Consider the following 14,058-nt stretch of genomic DNA (forward strand, 5'->3'; position numbering starts at 1 on the left):
ATATCTATATCTATATCTATATCTATATCTATATCTATATCTATATCTATATCTATATCTATATCTAACCCCAAGGACATAATTGGGTTAGAAAACCAAGGAGTATACGAAATCCCATGCCCCACCTGCCCCACCACATACATCGGACAGACCAACAGAAGAATAAGTGCACGCATTGAAGAGCACAAAAACTCACTCAGAAAGGGAGAACAAACTTCATCCCTGGTCCAACACTTTGAAGCCACGGGACATGAAATTGATTTTAAAAAAACCAAAACTATCGCCAAAATTGAACATTTTAACAACAGAATAATCAGAGAAGCCATTGAGATAGAAAAACGCCCCCACAGCATGAATACAAGAGATGATACCTCTCGTCTACCAGCCATTTGGAAACCCGCCTTGATTGACAGACGAGGCCCAACCACCAAGAATGATACCAGACCCAAACTCATGATAACATCACATGACATCACCACCACACAACCATTCAAAAAGCAAATCCGAACCCACAACGATAAAGACACACAACCACAAAACAGAAACCTAACTACAGCTGCAACATCAGCCACTTTAAACCCCTCCAAACCACACAATAAGCAAACTGACACCCACTATAAAAACATGGCACCACCACAAACACGAAGCCGAACAAAAGCAGCACAACTCACCAGCTCAGTTCTGGAGCTGGCAGCTGAGACCAGCCCATCCACTCAGAACACCCCCCCACCCAATCAGAACACACCCACCATTCAAAACACACTCCCACCCAATCAGAACACACTTGGTCCCCTACCCAATCAGAGCACACCTCCACAGAACACACCCCCTCTGGCAGTTTAAAAAAGAGGAACTAACAGCCACATGCTTCTCCCAGAAGAAGGAAGCTAAAGCCTGATGATGACGGATGAGACTCCGTCGAAACGTTGAGCCCATACCTTTAGTTCTACGCGGGGAAAAAACCCGAAAAACCAAGGATCCACATACAGGCACCCGCGAAAACCTCAGAAAACACACACACACACACACACACACACACACACACACACACATATATATATATATATATACAGTATATATATATACAGTATATATATACAGTATATATATATATATATATATATATATATATATATATATATATAGTATATATATACAGTATATATATACAGTATATATATATATATATATATATATATATATATATATATATATATATATATACATACAGTATATATATATATATATATATATATATACAGTATATATATATATATATATATATATATATATATATATATATATATATATATATATATATATGTGTGTGTGTGTGTGTGTGTGTGTGTGTGTGTGTGTGTGTTTTCTGTTGATGAGACCAGTTGCCATGGAGATGTAGGGCTGCATACAGGGGCAAAAGCAGGTTTTGCTAAAGCAAACTTAATGGATATATATTGGCAACATTTACAGCTCTTTTATTCTTATTGTCTCTTAAGCAGACTCTTCCATTTCTTCTATTTGTTGCCACCTGATGAGGAAAAAAGTTTCCCTAATCTTTTAATTTAGGTTAGATTTCCTCTTTTTTCCAGACAACGCTGTCTGGCAATTAAACTACTTATCTTGAGACTTCACGCTGGGACTAAATACCTCTTGTTCATTTTTCCCTGTCTGTGAATCTTTATTACTGATGTCTTCCTATTGTTCTTGTTTTAAAAGCATCGTATGTCTTCCTGCTTCTGCTTCATGAAGAACCAGCCATTTTTCTGATAGATAACTCCAACCACATCAGCTATATCGTAAACAATAAGATAATGCCCGACAAGTACAGTTTTACAGTCTTTGTCATTCACTTTATTTTTTATGACAGAGTTGTTACTCAAAATACTGTTGTAGGAAAACCAGGTTTGGGAGGCTCTAGATATTTATGTATGCTTTGATGGCTGGTCTATCCCATTCACCAAATTTTGTGAAGCTGCAATCTATTGGTACATTTAATATATATATTCATACCAAATTAGAATTACACGTGGACATAATATTTATACATTTAGGGCTGAGGTGGGGAACTTTGGCCCCTTTATGACTTGTGGACTTCAACTCACAGAATTCCTGAGCCAGCATGGAATTCTGGAAGTTGAAGTCCACAAGTCATAAAAGGTCCCCTGATATAGGGTATGACAGAGATTCACAATAAAAATGTTATTGTTAAGATTTTGAAGCCCAGTATAAATGAATCCAATTGCTGTTCTAGTGCTAAAGATTAAATATGATTGTTAGTCAAAAGTAAAGCTTGGACTATAGACATTTATGGACAAAACACGCACATACATATGCATTCACTCTTATGATGTATGTGCTTGGAAATAACTACAGACACTTGTTTTTATTTCTTTAACATTAAAGGCTTTCATTTTCAATCCATCAGACCTGAAATTTCTATTAGCTGAAAACACAGTTTTCAATCTGATGTACAATGGTGTTGAGAAGTAATCTATACAGTTTTTTTTTCCTGGTCTATAATTCTCTTCTAACTTGTGTGATTGTCATTCAAAGTATAGCCAGAAGCCAATGTACGGTAGTTATTCTGGGAATAAATTTCAATGGCAACGTCTCTTCTTTGAATTTACCCAGGGGGGTAATTATTTGATAACATTGCCATTATAATTAAAGTCAGCACTGCAAGGGAAGTGTTCTCGCACACCTAGCAATTTTGGGTGCACAATATTTTAAACTGCGGATCAGAAAGTGTTTTATCTCTTTTTTTTAAAAGTTCATTATACCAACTAATATGAGAGAGGTCAGGGGATAAAATTAAGGAAAAAAAATCATTCACCAAGGTAAAATATTTTGCACAAAGAGGAAATACCCAAACGTTAATACATCCATAGTCCTTTGTCATTTTACTTACTGCAATAAATTAAAAATCCTTACAATCAACCCTGCCTGAGCACGGCATAGTTTGGAAGTCACTGAAGGCCATTATGAGATAGTAGTAATTTATTTTAAAATAATTTGTATGTTTTTTATATTTTCTGGGGGGAAAAAAGAAAATATAAACAGGTTCCCAAATAATTACAATGTACACAATTGCTGAAAGGATCCATACAACTGCAGAAGAGTCAGTGAGTTTAAGTGGCAAATTATTTTCACACCTTTCCATGATAAGGATAGTTTTCTTATTTTATTTGAAAAACCACAAAGTTATATGTGCAATTACACCAATGTGTGTTGATTATTAGTCTTCTACTGTATCTCTTATTTCTTTCATTATATACCTCTTAAGGAGAAAATTCCTAACAGTGAAAACAGTTAAGCAGTGAAATAAGTTGCTTTCAGAAGTTCTGGGTGCCTCATCACTGAAGGCTTTTAAGAAGAGCCTGGACAGCCATTATCAGAAATAGTATAACTCTTTTGCAAGAGCAGGGGGTTGGACTAGATGACTTCCAAGGTCCCTTCCATCTCTGTTACTGTTATTAAATAATAGATTGTTTATGAAAATATAGAGAGTCAACATTTCCTCATATTGTCACTTTGGTGCAAATGAAACTTAGGTCTTTGTGTTACCAGTACAATTTAACTGAAAAGAAAATCAAATATATTTGAATTAATTTTTTTAAGAACAATTTAAAGAAATTCATCAGTTGCTCCATTTAAAATATAAGTACTGCCCATTCCACTCGTAACTTGAAAACTCATGGGAATGAATCTCGTACCTCGAATGACTTCATTCCTTGGTTGTTAAGATGTACGTGGCTTATTAAGTGAACATGAGGTATCTCAGGGTGGAGAAGGCCATGGAGGGCCTAGTGATGGAACAGGCCCCCAAGACCTCCCCAACCCACTAAAATACCTCATGGCTCCCCCTCCCTTCCTGCCACACCAGACTCACCTTGAAAAGGTCTGTCTCCTCTCCGCTGCAGTTCCTGCTACCACCCGGATCTGAGGCCAGGGGACGCTTCCGCATGCCTCTAGAGGCTGGATCGGGGCATCGGAGGCCTTTTCCAGGCTGCTGCTCCCTGGATCTGAGGCCTTGGGATGCTTCTGTGGCCCTCTGGTGGCCCGATCCAGGCACCAGAGGCCTTTTCCAGGCTGCTGCCATCTAGATCTGATGCTGGGGAATGCTTCCGCAGCCCTCCAGTGGTCCATTTCCAGGCAGCAGCAGCCTGGAGAAAGCCTCTGGAGCCCAAATCAGGCTACCAGAGGGCTGCAGAAGCATCCCTGGGCTTCGATTCTGTTCTCTGTTGCAGAGAACAGAGGCCTAAAGTACCATGAGATCACACGAGATCAGTAGTGCAAGATCTCACCCCACTGATCTTGTGTGATGTTGCATTACTTTAGGCCTCCATTCTCTGCAAACACACTGAAGGCCTTTACTTTCTTAAAGGATCTCAATCTTTGCAGGGTGAGTATTGAAGGCCTGGTGCCTAGGGAGACCTGGGGTGGGGGTGGGGAGAGAGGGTGAATGATGCAGAGCCTCTGTGATCGCTCATAAGGGCAAATGACTGCTATGGTGCTGCAATATTTGTAATTTCAGGACTTGCTCATAAGCAGTAGGGGCACTTATCGCATAACTTCAAACAAGCATTAAGTGAATGTTCATAACTCGGGGATTACCTGTACTTTGACAATCATATAGCCAATTGTCTTCTAGAATTTTTTTTAAAAAAATGTTTGTAAAAGATAAGATCAGCTAATCCAAAATGTTCTTCAAGGTATTTGAGTTATTATTCTGCTGACAATACCACTTCTTTTGATTCCCACAATGATTCTGGAACAGCTTGAAGGTGGTGATCAAAATGGATGCCTTAAGCTCTGAATCCAGAAGGTTGGTGGATACCCTAACAAAGATGGGCTGCCTGGAGCCTTGAGAATCCCATCTCAAAAAATTGCTTCCATTTTGCTGTAGAAACTATACAAAATAATGACTTACATGAATAATAAAGAGAAATATATATACTCTCTTAACTTAGGGGATTTAGCATGGGAAATCCCAGGTCCCACTTATATCTTATCTATGCTTTGTTGGTGCAGTGGTTAGAATGCAGTACTGCAAGATAACTCACTGCTCACTCCAGGAATTTGATCCTGACTGGCTCAAGGTTGACTCAGCCTTCCATCCTTCTGAGATCAGTAAAATAAGGATCCAGATTGTTGGGGACATATTGGGGACAATATGCTGACACCTAAGGCTGTAGAGTCTTATATAAAGTCCAAGTGCTATTGCTATTGCTATACAGCCCTCACTTTTCTACAGAATTGTATTAAGAATCTAAATGTTGTCCATTTTTGTCCTACATATATTCCAATTATACAATTTCTTTGACAATCCTCATTGATTTTCCAGAAAGCCACTGTTCTGATCACTCAGGTCAGTGTTTAAGAACTATATTGACTTTTGTTTCTAACATCAAAATAAAATCAGTCTGTTTTTATAAGCAGGTTATTGGGATAGCATTTGGTTTTAAAAACAAATCACTGCATCTGTTTTCATTCACAACTTTTCTTAACATATGGGACTTCATGGCAATGGTACACAGCTTCCGCTAGTGTGCAGAATGTAAATTTCCTGAGAAACCTATTTCTCAACATAAATAGTCACAATATCCTTGGTTATGTAAATTTCTCAGTACTGTACATGCTTTTACCAATGTCCTAGACTTTACATGCTTTTACCAATGTCCTAGACTTTTTCCACGATTCTGTGGTTGGAAAAGTGTATCTTGCCCTCTTCCACTAGCTGAAACAAATTGCAATTACTGTTGCACATTTATAGTAATCGCTTATTCTTCCTGCTGCTTCTCCCATTGTTTCATCATTTGATGCCACTTTGAAGATTATTTTATAGAAAAGCAGCATATAAATGCATGCTGCTGCTCAGCTCTGACCCTTTCATAGCCCATTCAGTTATTTAACCTCCCATGGGCCACTTAGGGCATCAAGCATCATCGGGGTGTTGCAGCTGAATGTGTGAATCTCCTCTACTGAAAATTGTTATTTGAGAACATGTCAGAAAGTACAAAAGCCTGAGTTATTTGATCTGGAATGACTGCTTTACATATGCAGATCATTGTTTGATTTTTCAGTTCAGTGACAAAAGAGGGAATGAACTCATCTTGGATATTTATAAAGACAGAAATCAAATTATGCGGTAAGACATTGCAGACAAATGATTTTTTTAAAATGCCTCAACAGTTCAAATTCTGTTTCCATGAAACAATCACATTATTCATATAATATGATGCTAATATTAAAGTATAAATATATATAATCATCAGCTCACATAGAGACTATTTTTGCAATTGCTTTTATACCACCCACATGGGTTGTAGGAAAAACATGACAGGCTCAGCCTTCAGGCAAATTTTATCTCCGTGCCATTTTGCAAATCTTGTGCTGGTCTGAAACTGATTTAGAAGCATCTATGGGTAGTTAAAAAGAGGATTGTTTGATAGCTCTCATTGGGAGCAATGAGAAAACATAGAAAATCAGCTCCTGCCATCTTGCCAACCACTCATTATGACCTTTTCTACAATATCTACTAGGATATTCCAATTCTAAAATCCTCATTGGACAACTCAGCAGGTGTTGGGTGAAAGAGAGCACTAAGAAACCCCAAAAGAGAATGAACCCATTTTTCTACCTTTACTATAAACCTTTCTCCAAGCTTTAAGTTAGAAGAAAGATCTCTCAATGGTTAACTCATTGCTTTTTAATTGACTGTTAATTGTTAGTCATCTTGAATGTTATATGCAGAAAGATAGTACAGGCAGTCCTTGACTTATGACCACAATTGCACCCAAAATTTCTGTTGTTAAGTGAGTTACTTGTTAAGTGAATTTTGCCCCGTGCATGACCTTTCTTGCCACAGTTGTTAAGTGAATCCATGCAGTTATTAAGTTAATAACACAGCTGTTCAGTGAATCTGGCTTCCCCATTAAGTTTGCTTGTCAGAATGTTGCAAAAGGTGATCCCATGACCCTGGGACATTGTGACCGTCATAAATGCGAGTCAGTTGCCAAGCATTTGAATTTTGATCACAAGGTCGTGGGAATGTTGCAATGAATACAAGTGTGAAAAACGGCCATAAATCACTGTAACTTCGAACAGTCACTAAGTGAACTGTTGTAAGTCAAGAAATACCTGCATATTAGCTGAGATCTAGCAGAGCTTTAACACCATTAGAGTGTTCTAGTTCTTGTTTAAGGATAGCCTTGCTGGTGAAGGATATGGAATAGAATAGAGTTGGAAGGGACCTTGGAGGTGTTTTCTAGTGCAGCCCCCTGCTCAAGCAGGAAGACCTATACCATCTCATACAGGTGATTGTCCAAACTCTTTTTAAAAATTTCCAGCGATGGAGCACCCACGATTTCTGAGAGTAAGCTGTTCCACTGGTTAATTGTCCTAACTGTCAGGAAGTTTCTCCTTAATTCCAGGTTGCTTCTCTCTTTGATCAGATTCCAACAATTGTTTCTCGTCCTTCCCTCTGGTGCTTTGGTGAATAATGTGACCCTCCTTCTTTGTAGCAGCCCCTCAGATACTGAAATACTGCTATCATGTCTCCCCTATTTCTTCTTTTCTTTAGACTGGCCAAACCCAAATTCCGCAGCCGTTCTTTGTACATTTTGGTCTCCAGGCCTTTGATCATCTTAGTTGCTCTTCTCTGATTTTTTTCCAGACTCTCAATATATTTTTTGTGATATGGTGACCAAAATTGGCTGCAGTATTCCAGGTGTGGTCTTACTAGGGCTTTATAAAGTGGTACTAGAGTTGTCAATAGCTATTCTTTGTTTATTTTTATATCCTATCTTTTCTTCAGCAGCACCATGGAGTACTCACAGCATTCTTTTCTTCCAATTTATCTCCATAATAGCAATGATACCAACTCTAACCTGAAAGACGGTAACAAGTTTGAAGTCATCCAATAGGTTTTATCTTGGAATATATTTGTTAAAGTCCCACATCTTCACAAACATACCACAATGGCTTACATGTTCGCTATGCTACTTCTAAGTTTAGGAGCAACATATTTATCAGTATCAGGCACTGGAGAATAAGGATTAACCATTCAAGTTAGGTATACTCCTACTTCAAATTATTTTGGATAACAGGATTTTTGAGCTGGCAAATTTTACTATTTATTTTAAACATTTAAATTAGAACCAGGTACATATGGGAGTTATGTTTTATTTTCTACAATGTTCAAATGGACCTAGGAAGACTATCCTATTGTTCTTTAACATGTTGAAAACATGGTATTTATCTTACCTAGATCCATTTTAAAATAATTCACTACCAAAGAAGTACCTAATGTTCCTCTCAACATAATTTGTGATATCGTTTTTTAAAAATTCTTATGTGGGAACAATAATATATTTTCTCCATCAACAGAAGTGATGGAGGACATGGGTGGAAGGGTGACATATTAATGTTCTGCTTGTAACCTTCTCAGAGGCAAGATCATGTGGCCATTGGAGAAATCAGATGCAGGGCTTGATAGGCTCTCTTAATCTTAACTGATGATAATTTGTTTTGGTCTAGCAGTAGACTACTCATTGCTGGTAAATTTCAAGCTTTCATGTGTTTGCCAGCTAGAATGGAAAGAAGTAAGTAAAAATCATTCAAGTCTGAATTTCAAATTTAGAAAATTAGCTTTTCAGAAGCCATCAAGAAATCTTCAACAAATATAGGCATGAATTTGATGAGATTTTACGTTTTAAATTTAGATTTCTGTTTCTTCAATTTCATCATTCTGCTAAACGATTTAATAACTTATCTTTCTGGTATAGGGTGTGAAGCAGTGGTGCAATTCAGCCAGTTCTCACCTCTTCAGCAGAACTGGTAGCTAATTTTTTTGTTGCCCAGGCCCAGAATGGACTTCCAGAAGTGGCATCCACACAGAGAACCGGTTGTTCACATATTTGAATCCCACCACTGGTTTGAAGTGTATATTTAGTGTGTTATAATGCTTCGCTTACTCTTTCATAGGTATTAAAATGCATTCTTTCTGCATTAATGGAGAATCCAGCATTCCCTAAGGGCAATATTTTCTATTAACTCTGTCTAAGGTTGGATTCGGAATTGAATAGAAAACCTTTCTGAAATTTCCAGAAGAGAAGTCAAGTTAGGACAGTTCAGGTGGCTCTTGCTAAAATCTAGCTTAAAGCCACAGGAGCACAATGCAGCTGTCGTCTCCAATGGGGAGATGTAGGCGTGAGTGTAAAGCACAATGTTATGACTGGAGGTGAAGTATAGCAGAAGTTGATGATGTGAGATGCCTGAGTGGGTGTTTATTAGCTTTTAAAAACCAGTTTGGCATTTCTTTCAGTGTTGTACATGTTTAAAAATAACCTGCTGCTTTGCTGAACTTATTGGCTCTGGGGAAAGCCAAAACATTTGGATAATCAGGTACCTTGGTAGGCTGATGATTATGGCAGGACTAAAGGTCACATGTAAAATTTCAGATAATTAAAATTGGGTTTTTCATGCATTTTATTAAAAATGGGCGATGGCGCTCTGAAATGTTTCCTTTATCAGGGCAGCCAGATCAGACCCAACTACTTTCTTTTTAAGATAAGTTGTTTGCTTCCTTTAATAAAAAAAAAAATCCAGAATTTGCAGGCAAGATAAAGAAAAGGAGCTTCATAAATATCTTACCTTTCTTATTATTTCTAAAAAATCCTTTTTCTTTTTTCTCCACACACTTAATTTTCTATGCCTTGTTTAATATGTCAGTGTAGCATCATGTGTTAAATTAATTAAAAATAGAGTAGCTCCCATCTTTTATTTGACACTCTTGCAAATCTGATACTACCATGTTTCCTCAAAAGAAGCTTATTTTCTGGTTAGATCTTATTTTCAGGGAAATACAGTACTAAATGCATCAGTCTGGCCGATGATCTTAACTGGGGCTTATTTTGGGAGTAGGGTTTCTATTACAAACTTCCTGAAAAATCATGCTAGGGCTTATTTTTCAGTTGGGTCTTATTTTGAGGGAAACACAGTATTATTGATATAGATGGAAAATCTTTGAGGAGGAGCAAATAACAAAATGTGCATCATAATGTGAGGCAAACTCTTTCCATTAAGTACTTAACATGGGACATTATGATACAGCTACAAAATGCCAAACCTTTGGCTTCCGGTTTGCGCTAGTGGCTCTAGCGAATGTGCGCAGAGATCGCTCTCTCTGCCACCCAGTTTTCCTCCGTTGGGAGACCCTGAAAAGGGTCAAAAGTCACCCTGGAGGGGCCCTCCAACTGATTGCAGAGGGGTGGTAGCCCCTCCATTTGATCTGGAGCAGGTCCTTTGGACCGATGAAGAAAAGATCGGCCATTAAGCCGTTTCCAGCCGAAAGCCAAAATTACTACCAAGCACAACGAAAGCAACGTGGAGGAATTGGGTGAGACCTTACCTTTCTTATTTCCTCTACTAATTGCCTGTGGGAGCATTTTGAAAATTTTTCCCCCCACTTTGGAATGGTGATGTTTGCCTACCTGGGGAGTTAAAGCTTCAAAAAGAAAAGAAAAGTATAACTAAACTAAATAACTAAATAATTGGACTTGCACCTTTTGGATATTTGGGGTCCTAAAAAGTTCCTATTTCTACGGGGACCTATTACCCTATGTACTTGTTAAGCTGGAAAAAAAGGAAAAAAAATAAACTGGATAAAAGCCTAATGTATTTATTTATTTATTTATTTAGTTACATTTATATACCGCCCTATTCCCTGAGGACTCAGGGCGGTTTACAGGGAATTAAAAAATCCACCATACAAAAGTTAAAAAACCAAATTAAAAAATATTAAATTGACCCTGTATACTTAAAACCCCAGTTAAAAATTTCTCCTCAGCCTGGGCCTGAAAGCTCAAAGAGCCAGGTCTTCAGGCCCCGGCGGAATGATCAGAGGTCGGGGGCAGTCCTCAGCTCCACCGGCAGCTGGTTCCAGAGGGCAGGCGCTCCCACTGAGAAGGCCCTATCCCTGGGTGTCACCCACCGGCAATCTCTCACCGGCGGCACCCTGAGCAGACCCTCCCTGTGGGAGCGCACTGGGCGAAGGGCGTTTGATGCCGGCAGCAGGTGTTCCCTCAAATAGCCTGGACCCAGGCCATGTAGGGCTTTATAGGTAATAACCAGCACCTAGAATTTCACCCGGAGGGCAACCGGAAGCCAATGCAGCTCGCGGAGTAGAGGTGTTACATGGGAGTATCGGGAGACCCCCCATTACAACTCGCGCGGCCGCATTCTGCACCAGTTGAAGCCTCCGAGTGGTCTTCAAGGGCAGCCCCATGTAGAGAGTGTGACAGTAGTCCAAACGGGAGGTAACAAGCGCATGAGTAACTGTGCGTAGGGCGTCTCGGTCCAGATAGGGACGCAACTGGCGCACCAGGCGAACCTATGCAAAAGCCCCCCTGGTCACGGCTCCTATGTGGTCTTCAAAATTGAGCCGTGAGTCCAGGAGGACGCCCAGGTTGCGAGCCCTATCAACGGGGGGTAACACCTCACCCCCCCATCGTTAGAGGTGGAATAAGTTGGTTAACCCGAGATGCCGATATGCACAGCCACTCAGTCTTGGCGGGATTGAGACGAAGCCTGTTTCTCCCCATCCAGACCTGAACCGCCTCCAGGCACCGGGACATCACGGAGAGGGCATCGCTGGGTTGGTTCGGGGTGGAAAGAAAAAGTTGGGTATCATCAGCGTACTGGTGATACCCCACCCCGAAACCACGAATGATCTCGCCCAGCGGCTTCATATAGATGTTGAACAGGAGAGGCGAGAGGACCGACCCCTGAGGAACTCCACAAATGAGAGACCTCGGGGCGGATCTCTGCCCTCCTGTCAACACCGACTGCGAGCGGCCCTGGAGGTAGGAGGAGAACCACCGTAGAATGGTGCCTCCCACTCCCAATCCCCTGAGACGCCGCAGCAGGATACCATGGTCGATGGTATCGAAAGCCGCTGAGAGATCTAATAGGACCAGGACAGAGGAGCAACCCCTGTCCCTAGCCCTCCAGAGATCATTCACCAGCGCGACCAATGCCGTCTCCGTGCTGTGTCCGGGCCTGAAGCCCGATTGGTACGGGTCCAGATAATCAGTTTCCTCCAGGAACAGAGGGAGCTGATGCACCACCACACTCTCAACAACCTTCGCCAGAAAGCGAAGGTTGGAGACTGGACGATAGTTGTTTAAAACAGCTGGGTCCAAAGCAGGCTTCTTGAGAAGGGGCCTCACCACCGCCTCCTTCAAGGCGGCAGGGAAGACACCCTCCTTCAAAGAAGCAGTTATTACTGCATGTAACCAGCCTCGTGTTCCCTCCCGAGCCGCATAAGCTAGCCAGGAGGGGCACGGATCCAACAAACAGGTGGTGGTGCTCAGTCTCCCCATGATCCTGTCCACATCATCAGGGGAAACAGGGTCGAACTCAGTCCAGATAACGTGCTCAAGACCGCCTGATTCCTCCACGTCAGACTCTGCCCAGTCAGAGTCCAGACCGGTCCGGATCTGAGCGATTTTGTCCGCCAGATGATGACTAAACTCCTCGGCTCGTCCCTGCAAGGGATCCTCTCTCACCTCCTGGTTAAGGAGGGAGCGAGTCACCCTAAACAGGGCGGCCGGGCGATTATCTGCGGACGCGACAAGGGCGGCAAAGTAGTTAGACTTCGCCGTCCTTATCGCTGCAAGATAAGACCTTATAAAGGTTCTTAACTGCAATCGGTCGGATTCGGATCGGCTGGATCTCCAACCGCTCTCTAGACCTCGTCTCCGATGCTTCATCTCCCGGAGCTCCACAGAGAACCATGGGGCCCAGCGGGATCTGCGCCGGGTCAGAGGTCGCATGGGTACAACGCAGTCAAGTGCCCTGGTGGCAGCCGTTTCCCAGGCCTCCACCAGAGCATCGACTGGGCTGTGGGTAAGGGTGATAGGTATAGGCCCAAGCGCCCTCTGGAACCGATCCGGGTCCATTAGGTGCCTGGGGCGGAACCACCTGGACGGTTCCGCCGCCCAGCGGCGGGGGGTGGCATGACGGAAAACCAGCCTCAGGAGGTAGTGATCTGACCATGACAGAGGGGTGATGGACGGGGAACCCCCTCCCAGATCGTCCAACCACTGTCCAGACAGGAACACCAGGTCGAGAGTATGATCCCCCTCATGAGTCGGGCCCTCAATAACCTGGGTCAGGCCCATGGCTGTCATGGAAGCCATGAACTCCCGAGCTAACTCCGACGACCCTCCCAGTGACGGCAGGTTGAAGTCACCCAGGACTATAAGCCTGGGGAACTCCACTGCCAACCCTGAGAGGGCATTGAGCAGCTCAGGCAGGGCTGTTGCCACACAGCTGGGCGCCAGGTATGTAAGCAACAAGCCCAACTGAACCCGAGGACCACATCTCAAGAGGAGGGATTCACTCCCGGCCATCTGGACAATGGTGGCCTCCCGGGGACACAAAGTCTCCCGAATAACCACTGCCACTCCACCACCCCTGCCCTGAGCCTGCGGCTGGTGCAGCACCCGGAAACCCGGCGGGCATAACTCGGTGAGAGGCACCCCTCCCTCCGAGCCCAGACAAGTTTCCGTGATGCACGCTAGATCCGCACATTCCTCCTCGATCAGGTCACGGATGAGGGGAGCTTTGTTGACTACGGATCTAGCGTTAAAATAGACCAACCTGAGCTCAGGGGCCTGATCACCCTCATCCCCGGGTAAGAGGGTGCTAACCGGAGGGTCGGAGCGCGCCACCGCTCGGAGATAGCGGGGGCGCGATCCCAGGTGTTGATATGGCCCTCTGCGCAAACACCTGCTGCCATTCCCTATCGCCGTGGGGATTTGAAGCCCCACCCCCACATTCCCAGAAGCAGCAGCCACCTCCCCCGACCCCGTCCCGTCGGGACCTCTAACAGGTCCAGACTGAGTGCCGGTTAAAGATTCCCTCCCTCCCCTCCCCTCCCTCCCCCTCCCTAACCTTTTAAAATAACCGGCTAAAAATTTTATCATGGGCCTCTTAGTACGTCTCCACTCGAGGCCCCTAGTTAAGCCCAGCCACCTCTCGGAGCCCCAGCAA

Source organism: Vipera ursinii (genome assembly GCF_947247035.1).
Source record: "Vipera ursinii genome assembly, chromosome: 2".
NCBI classification, from domain to species: Eukaryota; Metazoa; Chordata; class Lepidosauria; order Squamata; family Viperidae; genus Vipera; species Vipera ursinii.